Source organism: Balaenoptera physalus (assembly GCF_965194825.1).
Source record: "Balaenoptera physalus genome assembly, chromosome: 11".
Classification (NCBI taxonomy): domain Eukaryota; kingdom Metazoa; phylum Chordata; class Mammalia; order Artiodactyla; family Balaenopteridae; genus Balaenoptera; species Balaenoptera physalus.
In genome coordinates, this window is record NC_138896.1 from 66,923,137 (window position 1) to 66,944,859 (window position 21,723).

Consider the following 21,723-nt stretch of genomic DNA (forward strand, 5'->3'; position numbering starts at 1 on the left):
TTTCAACGACTGTTTTGCCTGTTGTTTCAATGGCATGAGGAATCCAACCTGATCAGGGGATGGCCTGTGTTTCAGATTTAATGGGGCCATTCTGTGTCCCCTGGTGAAAGCATCCCTCCCTTGGGAATGAAGACCTTCAGATCAACAGAACCCAAGGTTCTGGAACGGGAAGTGAAGACTCTGCCAGTGGGTTATTAAGTGTAATGATGAGAGGGATCACTACTACTGTGTTACCTTGTTCTCAAGCTCTGTGTGTCAGTTGCAGGTTGAGAAGATATACCACATTCTGGAAGACAGCACCCCAACCATGCAGGTTTCCCAGTTAGCAACACCACCACTTTAAGTGGACAGCTCCTTCTTGGTGATGAAGTAGACGGTGAGTCGAGAGAACTCCAAAGGTGAGAGCAAAGTGTCATAACTTTTATGCTGTGAAACGGGTTGCTCAGACAGACGCTGTGTTGTGAGGGATATCTGATGGGTTCTAAGGCACTCAGTGAGTCCGTGGATGGTGGTGCTGGTGCCAGCAGAGAAGGCAAGTCAATTCTCTAAACAGAAGTTATTCCAGTGAGGACAAATCACTGCCATTCCCATGATGAAATTGGTCCAGTCTTATCACCTTAATATTCCCCAGTCTTTCATCAAGTTTGTATTATTAAAAAAAGAAAACTACAAAAATTTGCATTGTTGATCGCTCTAGAAATAAATTCATCTATTGTGTGTATGTGTGTGTGTGCGCATGCAAGCTTATTTGCATCTTTTTTTGAGGGGAAAATTTTTGAGGAAAAAAACGCAATAACCTGGATAATTCAAAAGAAAATAGGAAGTCCTAAAAAGCCGATTTTTTCTTCAAGAAAGACGCCTTGCTCAAATATAGAATTATTCCCTGCTCCCCACCACCAGCCTTCATGCCAAATGTAGTCAGTAGCCTAGCAGTCTCAGAAATAGCAGTCTAGTAGTTTCATAGATTTTTAAGTCTTGAGCCAGATGTTTAACATCCTGCTGAAAGTACTACTTGTTTTAGTAAAGTCTTAGCTATACTTGCATCAGGTGGCTTGCTTGGGATGAGGGCACCAATCTATTTCAAGTAATTTTGTGTCTGTGGAAAAGTTTGCAGACCATGACAGGAACTTGAGAATTAAGTTTTCGAGGAGATGATAAATTTGTAATTTTGCTTTTGCTATATAAGGTCTTTATGATATATTCAACCATGTAGGCAGAATCTGATATTTGGCATTGTTTGAGATATTCATCCATTTGCTCTTTTTAAAATACAGGTTTTTGAAAAGCTTCGATTACTTCATCTTAATTTACCCTTAGGTTTTATTTTTGTTTTCTTGCTCACACATTTTGCTCTTTCTTGGCACTTCCCTGCTAAAAGGGCTCCTAAGTAAGCATCATATACTGACTGCTTTGCCCACAACTTTGTCTAGATTCTGAGTTAGAGCTTAGAGCTGACAGAACAACATTGAGCCAATTATTTAATTAAGAAATAAGAATATTAAATGTTGAGCACTCCCCTCCCTCAAATAGGCATGCTAGCTGAGGATTACAACTGATTATGAATTAAGGACTCATAATGTACATCAGTGATATTGCCCAGTTTTAAGGTCCAACCCCCAGATTTATAGTCCAGAGACTCAATGTTATCAGTATCCCAAAGATGACCATGGTCTCAAGAACAAGCTCACACATGTCGTACTCTCAGGAGACTGGTAAAAGGAGGATTTCAGACTGTTTTCTTTATATAATTATGACAGCTCTGGGAGTGAACCTGAGCCCTGTAAGCCATTGGATTCAGCAGTGAAGTTGAAGTTGTATGTCTGGCTTTGCTAGCCTTCAAGGAGGAGATCCTGCCATTACCTAGGTATAAGACCTTAGCAAGGCACATTGTGATTGGATTAGAAGACCTGGGGTCCATCTCATGACAGTTCTAAAGCTCCCAAATATTTACATCCAAATGCAGGACTTACAGACTTATTTGTTGGCAACATCTGATACCAAAAAGTTGGTTGTAGAGAACAAAATAGAGAAGAACTTAAAGGTAGGACAAAAGGTGGTTTCACATATAATAAAAATCGAGTCGACTTCAGAGAGATCATACAAGCATGCCTCAATGTCTTTCATCTTAAGCAAAACAAAACAAACACTCCTTTGACTCCTTATCTACTTCCAGATGTGGCCATATTTCTACCTCCTTCAAAGCCAAACCACAAAATAATTGTCTACTCAGTGTTTCCATTTCCTCACCACCTGGTTTCTCTCCTTCCCTCTCCAATCTGGCTTCTCCCCTACTACTTTCCTGAAATTTCTTCTGCCAAAAATCACCAACAACCTCCACACTGCCATATATAATGGATACCTTTCAGTTGTCATCCTGACCTCACAGTAGCATCTGGCGTAGTTGACCTCGTAGTGGTTTTCACGAAACACTCCCTTCTCCTGGGTTCCATGACACCACCCACTCTTAAGCTTATTGATCACACATTGGCCGACTGACTTCTTTCCTATTACCCTTCTCTTAGCTACTTCTAAGGGTTGGATTTCAAATTTCAGTTCTCAACCATATTATTTATCTTAATGCTGTTCTCCTGGTGGCATATTATTTGATTGCCCCCAGTTTGGGTAATACACCTATCCTACTGGAAGTCATGATTAAAATCCCCAATAGTTGTACATGGAATGGACAGGAAGCTCTCCAAAGGAATCAGAAGGAGACTGAGTGAGAAAGACGTTGGGTGAGCAGCTCTAACCCATTGCACTCAGATCAGCTGGAAAATTACTAACAGGCTCTCCTCCCACGAACTAACCCTACGGAAAAGTGGCCCCAAATGCTGGGTTCATTTCTCTGTGTTCTGTCCTCCTCCCAGTTCCTGGAGCTACAATTCTTCACTATCTTCTTAATTCTCTGATGCCTCCAAACAGATTCTTTAAAAATGCTTTCTGCTATTTTTCTAGTTGTTCTTGGTGAGAGGTTGGTCTGAATCACATAAGCACTGTTACCAGAAATGAAAATTCTTAGGGTGGAATCTTTATCTCACAAACACTTATTAGAGTTGATGGTACTTTATTCTTTTATCTGACATGCTCTGGTCATAGGCAAAGATACCCTCAGATTCTGCCTTTTGTAACCGTAGTGTTTTTGAACAAAAACTCATTTCTAGAGTTCTTAGACACTCTGACGATGGAAGAAAATGTTGTTCTGTTTCTTGCATTAAAACTCTTAAGTAGAATCTAGATTGAATGTCCTAATTTTCCAAAGGTAGTGTGGCATTCAATCTGTTAACTAAAGTTCATTCTTGATGAATCATAGCTAAAGAGTCTGGATCACACACCAATGATTTTTCTATTGATGTAAATAATTTGCAGAGGAAAAGCTGTGACTCTCTGTTAGGTGGTCTAGTTTAGTCTCAGGAACTTGCTTGATTTGTTGGATTTTCAGTAAGCACTTAAAACTCAGAGGGAGCATGAGTGTTCTCATTTTGAAATATTTAGTATATCATCAGGTTGGGTTGCTTCTTAAATTTATCTGAAAATATGGAGGATAAATAGGCTTTGAGTGGGAAGATAACAAACTCAAGAACTTAGACTTAACTTTATGTAAGAGAAACAACAAACGGTGAAGATGATTGGGCACTGGTTGATAGACACAGATGGTTTAAGTTTGGAACAAGACTTAGTGTCCATCTTTCAATAACAATACCCCAAGCTCTCCCAATCACTAAGGCACAATTGGGAGCAGTCAAGTGTCCAGAATCCAATGCAGCATCCCTGCAATGACTGTTTCCTTTAAATGTTTACTTTTGATAATAAGTGTCAGTAAACATTTAGAGATTTTCTAGAAAGTAAAATGCAGACACATCAGAAGTAGTAGGTGTGGAGGCCAAACTTGGAAATTCAAAAGCATGAAGACACAATAAGAGAATGTCCCAAAATTTCATTGTGTGGACTACTTGGTTTGTGCTTTAAATTTCAAAGGTAGGTTGGCCTTTTTCTCAGAACAGCTTTAATAAGATCTTCAGTCTTCTATTCTATGGAAACTTAAAAAAGCCCAACAACCAATACCCAATTAGATTATTTTAACAGATAGGGCAATGATTTCTTCAGTAGCAGCAGCTTCCTGTGGTAACCATCAAAATAGCTTTGCATTCCAACTGACTCTAGTAACCAGGTCAGTTTTCACTGACTTCCACTGCTTCCAAAAATACTTTAGGCTGATGGAGTACCTGTCATCTATGACCTGCATGCTTTGAGAATATTTCATCCTTAACATCTGTGAGAATGAGAAGCCTTTCCTCTTGATTAATGAGTTGACAAAATGGTGGCATTAAGACTTGCTCATCCCTAATCATAAGTATTTGGCAGCTTTGAGAAAAAAAAGTCAACAGAAAATACATTTTGGGTTTAATATTTGCTCCACGTCTTTGTTTTTTTCTTTTGACATGCACCACACTCCTTCCCCCAATCTGTTCTATTGCCTGTTCTAACCCCATCACTCCATGTGATACGTTTCCCAAATCTAAGATGCTTTGGATCTGCTTAATGATGTACTTGTGAGTGTACCAGAGACCATATGGGAAGCAGGGTAGGGAGCCTGATAGAGCCCTAGACCAAGTGTTAAGGAGATTCAAAACTCTAGTGCCTGCATGAACTTGGACTGAAGTCTTAGGACTGGGCTTCCTGTCCATGCAGTGAAGTCGGACTATATCAGAAATTCTCTTACTATTTTCCAAACTGCTATCTAGGTGCTGCTGAGATAAGGAAAGGGAGAAGAGCGGGCAAAACCCCAGCTAACCTCCTTATACTCACACACGCTCACACTTGCACACACACTCATACATCTTAAGCAGAAAAACTACATTCTATTCTTGTAAAAAAAAAAAAATAGAACTCTGCATGGATTGCTTGGAAAATGTTCAACTTATAAATCAATTTTTTAAAATCATGAATCTTGATGATCAAGAGGACCTTGATTAAGGTTTCGGTGATGTTATGAGCTTGCTCCACTTACAGACTAAAATGCTTACCTTGGATGGAGCAGGCTCATTGACTCTTAAGGTTTCCCAAGATGCCTGTCCTAGAGGGAATGAAAATATCCCCCTCACTTTATTTAGGCATTTTCTGATTTGCATGGGGTGGAAGGTTCGAGAGAAGAGAATCTACTGGGGGGAGTGTGAGCATCCCTGCACCCCTCGCCACATACATTCTCTCCTCACACTAGATGACTATAATCCTTTGAGGCAAGGTAAGACATGGCTCCTCAAGAAAGTCCTAGATTTCCAGCTTAAGTAACCACTAGCCCCATAGGCCTGTGCCTCTTAACTTTTGGGGATTATCATGTGGGATCCCTTTCATTCCCCTCCAGAGCCACTTTTCACCCCTGACATTTTCCTCTCTTCACCAGAATGCTGACTTCTGTGGATTACCTTAATAGATTTTCTTGTCTTCTGGCTTCTAGTTGGGTTTGACTGATGGGAATTCCTGGAGATTGGAAAGAGGAAGATAAGGCAGATGGGCAGGAGTCAGATCATGCAGGGCCTTGCAGGTCATGAGAAAGACTTTGGTTTTAGTCCAGTATAATGTTAAGCTGTACTAGGATTTCAAGTCAGGGAGTTAATGATCTCACTTACACATGCAAAGCTCACCCTAGTGCTGCACCTGGCTAGGGGTGGCAGAGCTGGTAGTAATGGTGGCGAGCAGATTGGCAAGCCTCTAAGCATCCCCCACTCACAGTTCCTCCATCCCTGATCCAGTGGTTGAACCTCTTACAAGACAGAGTGAAAGCTCCCGGACAGAGGTACCATGAGGGTAACGGTCACCTGAGAAATTTGGGAAAGACACTTGCAAGGGTTAGTTAAACCCAGATTGCAACACCTACTCCTTCCCTCTCCATCCTGAGATGTTCCCGCCCCATTTCTTAACTCAGCTAATAACGTTGTTTAAGAGTTGCTCAAGTTAAGGTTTTTAGGCTAATTATATTTTTCTTCCTGGGTCAAGCCAAGTTAATTCATAAAACAAAATAACCCAACATCTAAGGAATATAAGCACTCTTTAAGAAAAGCAGACTGAATGAACTATACTAAAGGAGACCAAATTAGAGGACCATACAGAATAAGAATTTAAAGTATGTTCAATACATATCTTCAGAGTGATAAGAATTTTTGAAACATGAAGCTTGAACAAGCTGTTATAGGAAAGAATCAATTACATATATCGAGCATGAGAAAGAAAAATTGTCCCAAATCTGGTTAAGAACTCTTTTGTGTCATGTAATTAAAATTTAATATCAAACAAAAAGGCTGCTTTGCTATATATTTTTCTATGATGATAACTATAGTGAATTTCCTTTTAATGGACATTTGGGTTGTTGCAAAACTTTTGCTATTGTAAAGAATGAAGCTATTGTCATCCTTTAGCCAAATCTTTTCAAATATCCTTAATTATAGCTCACGCTCTTTCTACTGAACCATGTTGCAAATTTGTATCTCACATATATATAGCTCTATAGGAGCTAACAAGGAAATATATCCAAGACACAGTGTTAAGTGATAAAAATACGTTGAGAAACAGTATATATTAAATCCCACACCTGTCCAAATATATTTGTATGTCTATATGTGAACATAGAATATTTCTGAAGTAACACAAGAAATGTTTTAGATTGATCACTGATAAGAAGTAGTTCTTGGGTATCAAGATATGTAGAAGGAAACTTCATTTTATATGTTTCTGTACAGTTACACTTGCATATATTACAATTATAATACTTTCACTGGAAATTATTTTAGAAGAACTAGGGGTCGTAAATACTAATAGTATTAGAAGCAGAAGTAGTAGCAAAATTATTACAAGCATCAACAGTAGTAAAAATTACAATAAGAAAAATAAAAAGCAACAAGCCCAGGACAGCTGGTAACTCTCTTCCCCTTTCTCTAAGAGTGTTTAAAAAGTCTGTTACTCCTCTAGCCAGAGGTGCTCTGTCTCTTCAAGCATGGGCTGCAAAACTAAATTATCCTGGCCAGAGAATATCCGCCTCCCCTTCACCCCGCTACCCCTGAGTCTGTCTGAGCCCTGAAAAGGCAGAAAATCAAACCATTATTTAAGTCACATATAGGATCTGGGAAATGTACTTCTTCCACTGCTCCATCACTACTTATGCAGAGTTTCCTATTCCTCAGCCATACGGACTTATTCACTCTAAAAGTTGGGAGAGGAAACGGATTAGCTGAGAGTAGAGAACGTGGGGTGATTCATGTGAGACTATGACCCCTTAAAGACATGGAATCTTGGGTTCAGTTTTTCAGCATTCATTTCCAGTGTCCAGCTATGGGTTTTCTTTTGCATTATCAAGATGCTCTTTTATATATAGCTCATCTCTGAAGTTTCCACCCAGATCATCTTTACCAGCTTGGCCTCAAAGGAGGAATCTAAAGTACTTGCTTTCCATACAGCATATTTTTCTCTTTATATACCAAGAAAGGAAGCATGCTCTGCCTGCTCTGACCTTTACCTGTGGGTTCTAGGAAACTATTTGATTTTCTGTTCAAGGAGAGCATTGTAACCCTGGCAACCAGACACCATGGTACAGATGGCAGATCTAACATCCAAAGGCAGTTTGACAGGAACACACACTAACGCTAGAGGCTGAGGCATCTCTTTTCTGTATTCTGACAAGACTTGAAATTGAGCTCAGTTCTTCAAAGAAGAGCCTTCCCCTTTTCTGGACACAATTGGGCTCTCAGTGATTTACCAGGTTTACCTCGCCTCCCCTCCACCACTCCCAAATCTAGCTGGTGTTCAAGCTGTGGTCCCTACCTCGGTCACAGAATCCAGATAGTTAGTATTCAAAATGCTAAGGATAACATTCCATGGTTCCATGCACTGTGACCGTGAGCTGTGAGTTAGTCAACTGTAGTAACTTCTGGTCCAATATTGAGGAGACTTGGAGTATCAGCATCACACTAGCTGTGTGATGTGAGCATATTGATAAGCCTCTTTTAGCATTCTCATATGACTGTATGTCATCAAGTCTAGGATGGAGTATTAAAATATGGAAATATATGCATTTTAGGACTGATGAAATATAAGTAGGGCAGGCTACGTGCTATTACAGCTCAACCTCCAAATCTTAGTAGTGTAATACAGTACAAGATAACTTCTTGCTCATGTAGTTCAGTGATGTGTTGATTCATGATCTTTCCATCATGTAGCTCCACCCTTAGACAGATCCTCAGACCCTTCTACATTCAGCCATAACATACATAATTTCTTCTCATCTTCTGTTGGCTAGAACTAGTCATGTGAGCATGCCTAATTGCAAAGGAGTCTGGGAAATGTAGTTTCGTTGTGTACCCTGGGGAAAAAATGAAAGACGTTTTGGTGAACACTTAGTGGTCACCACCACAGTCTGGCGGTCTATCAGATACCCAGTTTATTCTTCTTTTTGCTTAGAGAACATCCAAAACCTCTTCTGCAAGAGAGACAGCCTAAAGTCCCATTGTGACCCTACACACAGCTCAAAGTCTAATATCTCAGGGTAATATGAAGCCCTCTCTATTAGTTTCATCCTTTTAGGAATGAGGCATCTGATACGCAGTGCAGCAGAGACATTGGCTTCAAATTCTATGTGAAACACTCAGATACCTTCCTTAAGAAGACCTAGAATTTCCCCAGGAGAGGGAAGAAGCTGGAAAAGATCTCTGAGTCCTGGATATGCAACGAGCAGCTCTAAATCATTTATCCATTGGCATGCCCATGACCTCAACTGTAGTCCCGTGTTGGTGAGGACAACATAATCCAAAAGGAAAGTGAGGAGAGGGTTGTCATGTGACTTTCCTCAGGTCACATGGCCTGATAAACCCTTCCAGAATGCTTGCAGTCCTCGCATATCTCTTTAGTTTCCATCAAGTGTCATCACTCACCCTCTTCAGTGATTTCCTCAAGACCCATATTCTCCTTGCTGAGCAGGGTAGACATCTTTTCCATGGAACCTTCCATGACAAATAGCAATCTGCTGCAACCCCAAGTAATGTAAACATCTATGCATGAATGTGTACACGTGTGCTTAGTTCCAGCTCCTAATGGGTTGGCAGTTGTGGTTGTGCCATCTTCCAGCTTGTGGTTCCCTCTCCCCATCTTCCTGTCTTCTCCTTCCTGGCACGGCACTGAGAGGTGGGCATATACCTTGCTTCACCCAGCATCTAGCACAGGCCTGTTTACACAGGCATTTCAAAGAAGGGCCAGCAGTTTCTCAGAGGGCGAGGAGAGCCCTACCTCCCCAGAAAAATGGGACTGGGAATGTTCTAGTCCCATTTTTGCTCCCCACAGGTTGTGTGACTTTGAGAAATTCCTTTATTTCCTCTGAACCTTGGTGTGTTTTGTTGTTGTTGTTTTGCCTGAAAAATGAGAAAATTGGACACAATTAATTTGAAAATATCTTTCAGGACCTCCCTGGCGTCCAGCAGCCAAAAAGAAATAAAAGAAAAAAAAAGGCTTTTATAAACATTCATGTACAGGTTGTGTGAACATGAGTTGTCATGACTCTCATCCCCCTCAGCCCTAGGCAATTGCTAATCTACTTTCTGTCTCTATAAATTTGCCTATTCTGGGCATTTCATATAAACATGATTATATAACCTCTAGCCCTTTGTGACTGGCTTCTTTCACTTATTGTAATGTTTTCAAGATTTATCCATGTGTAGTATGTATCAGTATTTCATTTCTTTTTATCGCTGTATAATATGCCATCGTGTGGATATCACGTTTTACTTATCCATTCATCAGTTGATGGGCATTTGATTGTTCCCATTTTTTGACTATTATGAATAATACCGCTATGAACATTCAGGTACCAGTGTTAATGTGGACATCTGTTTTCAATTCTCTTGGGTAAATATCTAGGCATGGCATTGCTATTTTAACTCTATGTTTAACCATTTGAGGAACTGCCGGACCATTTCCAAGATGACTATACCATTTTACATTCACCCCAGTGATATATAAGCATTCCAATTTCTCCACATCCTTGTCAATACTTGCTCTTATCTGACTTCTTGATTATAACTAACCATTCTAGTGAGTGTGAAGTAGTATCTCATTGTGATTTTGTTTTGAATTCCCCCAATAGCTAATAATAGTGAGCATCTTTCCATGTGCTTATTGGCCACTTATATATAATTTTTGGAGAAATGTATATTGAAATGTTTTGCCCATTGTAGACCTGCTCCCTTGTTCCATATTCGCAACTCGAGGGGCCCAGATCTACCTGGCTCCCTTGTTATGCTTACAATCTCCAGTCAGGGCCCAACTGACTCACTGTCCTGCTAAGTCAATGAATCATAAGCCTGGTGACTCAGCCTTTTTCCTTTTGTTAACATAACAAGGAAGTCTCTGCATAGAGCCCTGGCATTCATTTTCATAAATAAAATTCACTGAGATTAGTTGATGAACACATTTTTATTCATTACAGAAAAAGGTCACATTAAAATGAAAACTAGAAAATCAGAAATTATTTTATAGGTGATATTGGAGGGAGTAAAATAGACCAACGTGCCCTCTTTGAGTGAAAGAGAATTATTCTCTTCCCCCAAGTGAGAAGTAATGGCTTCAGTAGTGGGTGGATTATTGAACTGAAAATGTGGCTGGATGGTGTGAACATAACAAAAAGCTATTAAATGTGATTTTAATCTCTGACACACTAAGAGGAATGACACAAAAAATGAATATCTAATAGTTTCACATTTTTATAAAGTAGTCAGTCTCCCAGACTTGAATTGCTTATGAACAAACCCTTCATTTTTTGAATTTCAAGCTTTAATAACCTATCCTGAAACATTTTTGGAAGCTTAATATGTGAACACAGCATTGTGTTAAACGTAGGAAGACAAAATTTGGTATCTGCTTTTTAAGAGCTCACAATTCATGTGAGGGGCCTGAAATTCATGTATACATTTATTCATTCAATATTTCTTTAGTGTCTACCGTGTAGCAGTTATGTTGGGACTAAATCAACATACCCTCTGTGCTCTGGTCTCACAATGGAATTTTCCTCCATTTCAATGTCATGTTATGAAGGTGTTGGCATGGTTGATCATCTTTCAGACACTCTTTTACCTTATCTCATTTTTTACAGAACAGTGTGGGTGGGAGGTTTTGTCATCCTGTTTTACAGATGAGAAAACCAAGATCCAGAGATGTTAAGTCATTTGCCCAAAGTGATACAGCCAGCAAGTGTCAGGGCTGGGATTTGGATCTATGTCATGTCACCATAAATCCAAGCTCTTTTCAGTATGCCATCCTCTATATTGTCCCAAGGAAATGCTAAATCCTAAAATTTCATGTGATAGGGTTCAAGTGGAAGCTGCTTCTTCCCTCTGGCTTCAGTATTTAGTTCCTTGGAAATGAAAGGAAATAAGAGTTGATATTTTTGTAGCCAGACTGGTTGGGTGTGGATTATCAGTGTTTCAGAATGTCATAATCACGACATGAATTGTTTGATGTGATAGTTAATTTTATGCGTCACCTTGACTAGGCTGCAGGGTGCCCAGATATTTGGTCAAACATTATTCTGGGTGTTTCTGTGAGGGTGTTTGGATGAGATTAACATTTGAACCAGTAGACTGAATAAAAGCAGATTGCCCTCCCGAATGTGGGTGGACCTCATCCAATCAGCTGAAACCTGAATGGAACAAAAAGGCTGACCATCTCATGAATAAGAGAGAATCCTCCTGCCTGACTGCTTTCGAACTGGGACATCAGCCTTTCTGCCTTTGGACACAAGTGGAAACTTCTTCCTGGGCTTTGAGCCTACTAGCCCTTGGATGGTCCTCCTGGTTCTCAGGCCTTCGGACTCCTACTGGAACTATGTTGGCTGTCCTGGGTCTCCAACTTGATGACTCACCCTGTAGATCTTGGAACTTGTCACTGGCTATAATGGCATGAGCCAATTCCTTATAGTAAATTGCTTTATAGATACAAAGTCACCATATATATTAGTTCTGTTTCTCTGGAAAACTCTGGCTGTGAGGACACTGGAGGGCTCTTCTCTCCATCACTCCCAGTGGACATTATCCAGTGGGCAGGTGTTTCTAGCAAACATGCAGAGGGAGGCATCAGGCAAGACCATCAGGGTCAGTCCTCACAATATGGCCATGCTGCCACCTTCTACATGTCTGCACTCTGGCTGAGTCACAAGCATTGAAGGTGAGGAGTCGGCATCTAGCATCCTGGGCATTGTATCCGCAAGAGCTGGCAGCAGCCACCTGCCCTCACAAGCTAGAGTAGTGGGTGTGGAAACACAATGCCTGTCTGAAGGGAAAAGACAAGTGAGCCAGAGCTCTGGAATTTCATCCGACTCCCTTGCCTTACCATGAAAAAAAATATAAAAAAGAGCCTACACATCTCCCCAAGTCAACTCCAACTATCCCTGTCTTGCGTGATTCTGATTTGCCTGCACTGGCCAAGAATGGACAGGTGATCTGCAGAGATCTTGCAGCATCCCCAACCTGCTTTCTCCACAAATCCAGGCATAAAGAGCTGACGCAGTGCCCTGCCCTTGAAGAGAGCTTGAAAGAGTAGAGCATGTGCTTTGCTCTGTCAACAGAGCCTGGAGGATTTTGCTGGTAAAGGAAAGGAAAAATCAATATGGCTGTTTAAAATGTTATAGTGGCCACTAAGCAGTGCAGAAAGGGCATTCCAAGGAGAACGTTCAAGGCTTTGGAGGATGCCATGCCCCAGCCTATCGAGGAGGACTGTGCAAGGAAGCAAATTTCCAGAAAAGATTAGATGCATCTGTATTCATCTTTCCCCTACTTCTGAGTCACCTTCCTCGGAAGCCTTCTTACCATTCATCCTATACAGCGTCAGCAGTAGCTCCCAGATCTCGAGTACCCACCTGGTGTCAGGTTTATTCAGCATTTTCCCTGTCTTGGGAGATCTGCTACACACTTTACCCACAAATATAGATGCCAATATTATCTCCAGTTTACATTTAAGGAAACTCAGCCCAGCAAGGTTAAGTAACTTGTCCATCTTCACACAGCTAGTGAGTAACAAAATTCAATTTAAGCCCAGGTGGGCCTGATTTCAAAGCACATGCTCTTTATGTCTTAGCGTGTCACTCCAGCCAAAGTCACCCGAGTGTAGGTTTACCTGCTTCCGTGAGCTGGAGTTGGTTGGTGATTTTGGAGCTTCTCCTAAGTATATCACTTGTGTATTTGGCTGCCATTCAGCCCCTAAGCTACTCATGGGTCAACTCACTAGTCATCTTGACAAGAATAATGGCTGTGTAAATGGCTGCAGAGTGGTGACAAATTTAGTCCTTGGTGACTGATTTAAGTTGCCTAAAATCTTTGGCACTGAATCTGATGGTCAGTGGTCCACTTCCCATTTAAGGGTGGGGCTGGTGCACACTGGGAATTTCATGTCCAACTCAGAATTTGAAAGAGGATATACAGCTGACTGTTTTTGTGGGGTTTTTTTTTTCTGGATCTGTAAGGAAGTTCTGAGCATGAGGCTGTCAGAAGGAGTGAAGAGAGGGTAAGAAAACACACATGTAACTTATAGTTGGCCTCAACCAAGTTTCCTCCATCTCCACAGGTCCACATTCATGGATTCAACCAACCACAGATCATGTAGTACTGTATTATTCACTGTTGATGAAAATCCGTGTGTAAGTGGACCTGTGCATGACCTGTGCAAGGGTCAACTATACACACACACACAGACACAGACACACACACACACACATATATGTATATGTGTATATATATATATATATATATATATATATATATATATATTACATTTTGCTTATTCATTCATCCATCAATGGACACTTGGGTGACCTATTGGATATTGTAGAAGAGTGTTGCTACGAACACAGGTGTGTAGTTTTATTCCTAATTTTACAAATGAGGATCCTCAGGTTCAGGAAAGGGAGGTAACAGTCTAAAGTCGCATAGTCAGTAAGTGATAGAGCTTGAAAAGCTAAAAGATCAGGGGGTTAAGGGGACTCTCCAAAATTGGAAAGCAAGCTCTGCTCCCTGGAGGCCCAGCTCCTCTGGTCTGTGCCCAGGGCAGAGGGGGAAAGGACAGCTCACTGAGGCAGGGCTCAGGGCTCGGCTGCCAGTGCTCCTCGGCGGAGGTCTTGCAGAGGCTGCTGTAGGGATGCTCTTTGGGATGATTGGCCCTCTGCCTCCCTGGTGCCCACAGCCCAGGGAAGGGAAGAACCAATGGTCACCTGTGCCAAGGGTGGTTGGGCCTAGCCTGGGAGGAGAAGGGACCATCCTCAGAGCTTGCCTTCTGGAGGGGTGAGCAGGAGAGGGTAGAGTGGGAAGGGACTGGCTCATGGGGACACAGGCAGCTGCTGGGCATGGAAGCTTGGGTCTGCGTGCTTTGACATAGAAAGAACCGTTTGGAGTGTAATCCATGACCAGCAGCGTCAGCATTGCCTGGTAAAAATGCAGACTCCCAGGCCCCACCCTAGACCAACTGAATCACACCTGCATTTTACAAGTTCCCAAGCAGTCTGAGTGAACTTTAAAGTTTGAGGAGAGCTGCCTTAGAGCTTTTTGAGGTACATACACATTTATGACATTTCTTCCTCATTTTTAAAATTCATGAAGTCCTCACCAGACAAGGCTGATGGTGCAGAGAATGAGCTGCCTGCCTTTCCCATGTTCCTCGGAGGCAGAGGAGGGCTCCCCTGGGGAGAAGGGCATGTCTTCCGGAGCCAGGTGTCTCAAGGTCCTGGAGGGAGATGGCCAAAGCAGATGAGAGACTGTGGGAGGGGAGGGAGAGACGAAATGGGAAAGCATCACTTTTGTTGAGTAAAGATTCAACTCCGTCTGGTATCCACTTTATAGACTTATATCATTTAATCTCACAATAACCCTCTGAGGAAGTCACTGTGCTTACACCATTTTGTAGAGAAGAAGAATGAGATTCAGAGAGGTGAAGTGCTTACCTGGGGTCACTTAGCTAAGTGGCTAGTTCCCCCTGAAGATGGTCCCAAATGTGGCTCTTTCCTTTGCTGCCTACAGTGTCAGGTTTGGTGTTTGGGTCCCAGTGCCAATTCCTTGACCCCATGGTCTTAGGACACTCAGACAAGGGCTACAAGGTCAGCACTCATTCCAGGTCTGGGAGCAAAAGGTGTGTGAATTTAAGGAAGTAGAATAATGAATAAGTGTGCAGTTCGATCAATAGCTTAGTTCCAGGCACGCATGGGTCACCCAATAAGCATGTATTGAATGAATGAATAGAACAAAGAACAGATATCTGGCCTGTTCTCTGATTCTTGGACCCTTGGAGACACCTGTGATTCTGTTTTCAACTTCCCCTGTGGTACCTGGAGCTGATGCTGACCAGAAGCAGATATTTCAGAGGCCAAATGGTCTACTCCCTGCAACACTGGCCACACTGTGGCAGCCCCAGACTCTCTGGGAAGCTGTCTGCCAGCTCAGAAACCATTGCTGGAGGATAAAAAAGACAATTCTTAAAAATGGGGAAATTTAACCAAAGTTTTAGATATAGTCAGAGAGTCCAAACATTCAATCCAATGCAGTCATCACCCCTCACCTTTTTTTTTTTTTTTTTTTTTGGTCAGGAAGCAACAAAGAAATTTAATGTTCAATTATAGATTTTATTTTTGTCCTGGTTTATGCTATACCTGTATACCATCTCATCACTTTCTATGCATTCTATAGTTTCCACGCTTCCATACTGCTGCAGGGGGAAAGCCCTATGTTGTTTTTGTTTTCTCTCTCTCTCCCAGTCCTGCCCCCTAGAGAACATCCATCTCCTTAAGCAGGGAGGATGCTGGTTATTTTTTTTCCTCTCTCTTTTCTCTCACTGCTTTGCTCAGAAGGCAGCCCAAGTCACAGGCAGGTCTGTCTCTCGGGCCAGAGGAACAGGGCAAAGGGGCCCCTAGGAGCTGGAAAATGTGGGAGAGATGCTAAGAAGAAGAGATACTTCTGTGGGATATATATACCTAATAGTGGAATTACTGGGTCAGAGTTTGGATTTTTCTTGTGGTTTTAATTTGCATTTCCCCGATGACTAATTTGCATTTCCCTGATGTTGAGCCTATTTCATGTATTTTATATCCTTTTATGTAAAGTGCCCACTTTTCTATTGAGTTGCCTTTTTCATTGATTTGTGGAAGTTCTTTATGTTATTAACATATGGATTGCAAATATTTTCTCCTGCTCTGTGGGTACTTTTTCACTTCCTTAATGGGGTTTTGATGACCAAAAGTTTTAAATTTTTATTTCTTTTCTTTTTTTTCTTTTAAGGAGGAGGGAAGATTAGAGAAGGGCCTTTCTCTAAAAGTTCTTACCTTTAATGAATTCCAACTTGTCAACCTTTTCCTTAAGTATTCATGCTTTTTTGTGTCCCATTGAAGAAATCTTTGCCTACCCTAAAGTCATGAAGATATTCTCCTATGCTATCTCCTAGAAGCTTTAATGACTTAATATTCACACTTAAATCAGTAATCTATCTGGAACTGGGTTTTGTGAATAGTGTGAAGTAGAGAATTTTATACCATTTATTGAAAAGAACCTCCTCCCCCAACTGCACAGCAGTGTTATCTTTGTGACAGTCAGATGAAGCATTTGTGTGGATCTCTTTCCAGACTCTCCATTCTGTTCCATTGACCTATTTACCCAAATTTGCATTAATTAATGCAATTGTAAATTAAGTCTCAACATCCTCCAACTTTGTTCTTCAGTATTGGCTTGGCTATTCTTGCCTTTTGCATTTCCTTAAAATCTACCTGTCAATTTCCCCCAAGAAACATTCTTCTGAGACTTGACTCTGGTTTCATTGAATCTATACTTCAGTTTGGGGAGAACTGATATTTTCACAATATTGATTGCTCTATTTCATGAACATTGTATATTCCCTCTATTTTTATAGATAGTCTTTAAAGTCTCCTGTCCTGATTTTTAGTTTTCACTGTGGAGGTCTTGAACATCTTTCATTATATTTATTCCTAAATATTTGATACATTTTATGCAATTGTACTTGTAAAATAAAATTTAAATTGTATTTTCTATGTTGTTTATATGAAGAAATACAGTTGGTACTTATATATTGCCCTTGTAGCTCAAGGACTTTCAAAATTCATGTACTAATTCTAAAAATTCACTTATTAATGCTAATAATTCTATTAATTCTATATGTCCTTGCCTTCTCTTCCTCATCCCTCACCTCTGGCCAATTTGGGGGCAATGCATAGAAGAAAAATGAAGTTCAACTCACCCCATATCCCTTAATATGTCAAAAGAATAGTGAGTGTTGGGGCAAAACATGGTCTAAGATGAGTCTGGGGATTTATGAACAAATTTAATCTGTCTGTCATATCTTATTAGCAACCTGCATTATAAGTGGGTTGAATTTGTGGGACTGCACTCTCTAATGCTTCCTTATATTCTGCGTGATGTGACATGGGAGATATTTGGTGTGACGGTTGTTATTCCTAGTCAAATTTTAAAAAGGATTGATGAGGAAGCTGAAATAGACACTTGGGAGCTTGATGCTGCCACAAATATAAAAGCCGGCAACCTTACTCTGTGGCTACAGACCGTGACAGGGACCATCTCTTTAAATTGGCTGCAGATTTCCAGCTTGCATTTGCTTCGTTAGCAGAAGAAGCTCAAGATCATGCAAGCTTCACTCTAATTTATCTTGGTTTGTTGTCATCCTGTGACTCAGGCAAGAGGCTGCATTTCTATTTCCAATTAAGACTTGATGAACTCTGAGGCAAGGAACCGGGGTGGAAAGCTGGTACTAGGGAAGCAGGAGGATTAAACCTGGTAGAGCATAGCTGAGAGCACTTAGCCAACCCAGGCATTCTTCATGGGAGCCTGCTCTGTGCCTGTGGCTCTGCCTCAGAATAGCAACAGAAAAAAATAGCAAATATAAATGTTCCAGATCTCCAGGAGGGCTCTGCATATCTCCTCACTCCTCCCCAACCCACAAACCCTTTGTAAGTGCCTGTGCCATGACCTGGAGGTGGGACACACTCAGAGACAATGTTGTATAGGGGAAAGGACAAAGATTTTGGAATTAGACCCCTTAAATTGGAATCTGGGCTCTTTTCACTCCTGGCTGAGTCACCTTGAACCCAGTATCCATCCTCACTGAGCCTATTTCTTCACCTATGGAAAGGTGACAATGACACCTACGTGGTGCCATGGGCCCCACCCCATAGCGTGACACCAGCTGACATGAGCTGAGTCTCAGCTTGGGCTCTCCAGCTTGCTTCACTCATCTTCATTGGCTACCCAGACACCTCTAGGGTTTGAGTTTGCAAGCCCTGACCTGGCCCAAGTACCAAGCCACTTCCTGTTTCTGTGGGGAAACAGGTGAGTGAGGAAGTTGACTGTAGCCATCTGTCTCTCAAGTTCCATTGAAAATGGCCCCATCATCTGTGTCCTCTGTAAGCCACCAGGGCAGAAGCTGTTGGTGGGCAGAGTGTCGGGGATAAACATATTCCTGAAGGACTACTTGAAGGCTGAGCTCTGGACCAGCAGATTGGTATCCCCTTAGCTTATTAGAAACGCAAATTCTCAGGCTCCTCTGAGACCTACTGAATCAGAAACACTGAGTAGAGCCCAGCGATCTGTTTCAGCCACCTCTGCGTGTTCCTCTAATGCAGGCTGACGTTTGAGAACGGACCGTCTAAGCGAGGGCTAGAGGCAACACAGACCCAATTTGATGATCTTCTCCTGCCTGGGGATGGAGACAGCAAAGGGGCCCTGGTGTGCTCACCAAGGGCTATGGGCAACCTGGGAGCTTCTCACGGGTCTCTTAGGAGGAGCCCATCAAGGAACATGACACACAGCTTCCTCCTATAAGTCTGGTCCGTTCGCCTGGCGCTCAAGCCTTTCCAGGCATCATCTTCTTCTTCTCTAAACTTACCTGCCAGACTGCTCTGCTCCAGCTCCTTTTCTTCTCCCTTGGGTGGACACTCCTTGCTTGCTCATGTCTCCACTGAGCTCTTATTGTGTGACAGTCCTTCCGAAGTGTAAAGGTCCAGGTCAGCTTTCCCACAATGTGCTCCTGTTGATGTCAGTGCTGAAAATAAGCTCTGTGGTCAAGTGAGTGTAGGAAATCGTGACTTCCTACACTGGGTTCCCACAATGGGTTACCTGCTGTGGGATCTACCAAAAATTTTTTAAAAATTAATATCCATTGTAAATTCCCAAGGGAGTGGTTAGAATTTTCCAAATTGATTTTATGAAGTATTTTGAGGGACCTCTTCTGTGGGTCACACTTTCAGAAAGGCACATATTGTCATGTACTTCCTCACACAGTTATTTAGATTTTTTTTATGAATCCAGTCTCTCCATCTAGGCTGATTATACAGCTGCCCATTGTGCTAACACCTAATTATCTTAGGTGTTCAGTGAGAGTTTGATGCCACTGCTACTACTGTGTTCCATTTGAATAACATTTCTGAAGTAGCCATTTAATCTTCACAATATCTCTTTAAATACTGTGATGAAGTCATCTCTAAGATCCAGATGCTTTAAGATCCAGGTAGGGCAGTAGATTTCTGCAAATGTTCAAAAGTGGTATTTGCAGGATGAGCTGGACCAGAATCCAGGTGTCCTGATTCCCAGCCCAGGTTCAGCTGAGTCTTAACTGGCTCTGGGGGAGGAACAGGTCTTGGAATTTTCCACATGCCTGCGTGGCCCACTGTCCACAGAGGGAGGAACTTGAGGGTGTAGGTGACAGCAGGAGTCTGTCTGGTTGTTCCCGCTTCTCATTGTCCAGCATTAAAAATACTTGGATTGAGCTTCCCTGGTGGTGCAGTGGTTAGGAGTCTGCCTCCCAGTGCAGGGCACACGGGTTCAAGCCCTGGTCCGGGAAGATCCCACATGCTGTGGAGCAACCAAGCCCATGCACCACAACTACTGAGCCTGCGCTCTAGAGCCCGAGAGCCACAACTACGGAAGCCCATGTGCCTAGAGCCCGTGCTCCGCAACAAGAGAAGCCACTGCAGTGAGAAGCCTGCGCACCACAAAGAAGAGTAGCCCCCGCTCGCCACAACTAGAGAAAAACCCACGCGGAGCAACGAAGACCCAATGCAGCCAAATATAAAACAAACAACAACAACAACAAAAAGCTTGGATTGGGGCTTCCCTGGTGGCGCAGTGGTTGAGAATCCGCCTGCCAATGCAGGGGACACGGGTTCGGGCCCTGGTCTGGGAAGATCCCACATGCCGCGGAGCAACTGGGCCTGTGAGCCACAACTACTGAGCCTGCGTGTCTGGAGCCTGTGCTCTGCAACAAGAGAGGCCGCGATAGTGAGAGGCCCGCGCACCGCGATGAAGAGTGGCCCCCGCTTGCCACAACTAGAGAAAGCCCTCGCACAGAAACGAAGACACAACACAGCCAAAAAAAAAAAAAAAAAAGTCAATCCTCATAAAAAGCTTTAAAAAAAAAAAAACTATAGGACTTCCCTGATGGCGCAGTGGTTAAGAATCCGCCTGCCAATGCAGGGGACATGGGTTTGAGCCCTGGTCTGGGAAGATCCCACATGCCACAGAGCAACTAAGCCCGTGTGCCACAACTACTGAGCCTGCGCTCCAGAGCCCGTGAGCCACAACTACTGAGCCTGTGTGCCGCAACTACTGAGGCCCACGCGCCTAGAGCCCGTGCTCCGCAACAAGAGAAGCCACCGCAATGAGAAGCCCACGCACCGCAACGAACAGTAGCCCCCACTTGCCGCAACTAGAGAAAGCCCTCGCGCAGCAACGAAGACCCAATGCAGCCAAAAATAAAATAAAATAAATAAATATATTTTTAAAAAATCTATAAAAAGAAGAGCTGGTTGGCCCAGCAATAAAAAGGTAGAGGGGCCAATGATGAGGTCATTCCTTATTCCGTGTTTTTCTAGAGACCTAGTTGGGATCCCAGATCACAAAACACTGGTCATCAAGTCACAAACCACTGGACAAAGACAATGTGACATCTTAGCATCTGAAAGGGGGATTTGCTGGGCACTAGGGGCTTGAAGTCTGGTCAGGGCACTGCCACTGCCCAGCCATTGGGTCTGTCCACCTTGGTTCCACTAAGGCAAGATATTTATAACGTTCAAAGTATTAGTTGATTTCCTCAAATGAATCTATTTTTAGCACAGTGACATAATTGATAGTTTGCTGATTGCCCCGCATTTGCTCCAGAACACCTAGATCTTAAAGGGAATTTAATTTTGGGATTGCTGTGCTTGCAGGAAGTAGGGGAAATCTCCAAGGAACCCTCCTGCCTAAAGAAAGGGTAACAAACTCTGAGTCAGAACCAGAGCTGGGAGCAGAAAGTAGTGAATAAACTGAAGGAACGAACTTGCCCTGAGGGCAAAGCTGACAGCAGTGCTGTGATGTGCAATTGTCATAGTAAACCTCAGGCCACAGCAAGGAAAGGGAGCTGAACAGAAATCTCTGCATCAAGCGGGCAGCAGGGATTCCTGTGCACATTGTGTTAACGTATTTAAATAACTGCAAAATATAATCTCCCTGTGTCCCGCATTCTTCCTTTCCAGGATTTATGTGTCTTTTCTCATAAGCTTATTTTTTAGATGAATTTTATATTATGGTATCAAGATCCAACATGATTTTACAGATTGTTTTGGGAAAGATATACATTTTTACAATGTCAAATCTTCCCATGTATGAACAGGAAGTGTTGAGAGGTACTGTCTTCAGGTGCAAAGGTCTC

General features: G+C 42.3%; 1 long non-coding RNA gene across 7 annotated transcripts in view; it reads left to right on the top strand.

Moving 5' to 3' along the window:
* LOC309637797 overlaps positions 1-21,723 on the top strand; it is a 555,044-nt gene that overhangs the window by 451,317 nt on the left and 82,004 nt on the right. For 6 of the 7 annotated variants that reach the window (XR_014250806.1, XR_014250807.1, XR_014250808.1 and 3 more), the window contains one exon: positions 266-398. This is a non-coding gene — a long non-coding RNA (uncharacterized lncRNA). Of the gene's footprint in view, positions 1-259; positions 399-21,723 lie in introns of all 7 variants that reach the window. The other variant, XR_014250809.1, reaches the window with a different exon arrangement.